The following is a 1,835-nucleotide window of genomic DNA, read 5'->3' as shown; positions in this document are numbered from 1 at the left end:
AAGTATATTTATAAAATTAAATATTAATTTAGCGATTTTGAATTTAGCGGGGAACCAAATGGCAGTTTTGCATATTCTATGTCATATAGTATCTTGCGCAGCGCCGAATCAACATTTTTTGGGGCCTGGGGCTAAACCTCGAAGGGGCCCTCTTAAGGACAGAGAAAATCCCAATTTTGCTGTAAACTTTATTAATTTTCTGGTGTCAGGGGCCGCCTGGGGCACTAGCCCCACCGTGCCTCTTGGTAAATTTGGCACTGATTTTACCCTTCCTAGCGCGACTTACGCAATCTTAGAAATTTTTTGAATTGCGCTTGCGTCGCGCCGGCAACCCGATTAGTTACTGTTGACGCGCTGATTTTTAATATTATTAATATTCAAATTTAATATTTATAATAAATAATGATTGGGAAATGCATAAAAAGTAATTTTTCAATCTTAGAATAAGATTTTGAAGTGGCAGATAAAAAATAATTCGTTTTTAATGAAAAAGACGTTATGAATTCCGAGTTCAGAGAAAGAAAACATTTTTTTATCACAATGATTAATCTTGTGTCTGTCGAGTGTGTAATTTTAAATTTTTTTATTCCCAACAATGTTACTTGAAATAAAATTATTAGACCTACGAAAAATAAATTGAAGATTTTTTTCCTGAATTCAATAAAAGTAATGTTGTTTTGCAAAAAAATCACATTGTTTTTTCATCTATCACTCCGAAATTTTATTTTAGGACTAATAAAATACTTTTGATTGCATTTACTAATCATTATTTATAATAAATATTAAATTTTAATATTTATACAAGTTAAAATGCGCCCGCTGAGAGTAACCAATCGGCTAGCTGACGCAACGCAAGCTTAGTTCAAAAAGTTCCCAAAATTGGGAACACAGTTGCGAAGCCTTGACTTCATGGAGAATAGACACAAGGAGACCAAAGTCCTGTATACTGACTTCACAAAAAATGAGTAGGGTTTTTCGCAAAGAACACGCGTCTGAACTTCCCGTGCATGACGCTAGTATGAAAATATGTACAAATATGGCCCTCCACGTGAAAATAATAATATAACCTCAATTCATGTGCAATTAAATACCCCATAAAATATACTCTATACGTTAAATATATAATTTATAAAGTGAAAGTGCAATGTCATCATAAAGAACGAGTTCAATCACTGAAATTATTTTCCTGTACATGTTATCCTTACTTACCGTTTGCACTTCGCGAAAAATATGCTCATATTTCGTTACATTACTTTGGTCTCTTTGTGTCTATTCTCCATGCTGCATTTATTCTACCAAGAACTAAATGGTACAAACGAACAGCTGACTGTTGCAGCATACCGTGCCACCCTGACACCAAAGATATTATAAACGTAGATGCGGTATGGGGCGTCGGAGTGGGGAATTATATATATAGGACATCAAATTTTCTGCCCTATCGAGGTGCTGCCCTCATCGTACTACGAAGTCGAATTCTTGTTTTCTCATTCTTCGTAAAATATGACGGTAAAGCAGTAGAAAATTTTTTTGAGGTTAGAAAAGTTTGACATGTATGCATCGCTGAATTTTTTCAGATCTGAAACTTGATCCAGGTTTTCGGTACAGTCTTTTTTTAATTATAAAAAAAAATGTTCTCGAAAAATCATATTTTTAATTTAAAGAAAAGTATTATAGAAAGGCATTTCAAGATAAACAAGTGCTGAAAGCATTTTTCTTTGAAAATTTTTTTTTTTATTGAAATAATCAAATATTTATACCAAAGAAACAACTTTTTAAATGTTTGAAGTATTTAAACATTATTGTTTAAATTTAAAATAATAATTAAAACAAAATAT

Source organism: Belonocnema kinseyi, chromosome 9, assembly GCF_010883055.1.
Source record: "Belonocnema kinseyi isolate 2016_QV_RU_SX_M_011 chromosome 9, B_treatae_v1, whole genome shotgun sequence".
In the NCBI taxonomy this organism is placed as follows: Eukaryota; Metazoa; Arthropoda; class Insecta; order Hymenoptera; family Cynipidae; genus Belonocnema; species Belonocnema kinseyi.
Note: the sequence above shows the minus strand (reverse complement) of the source record.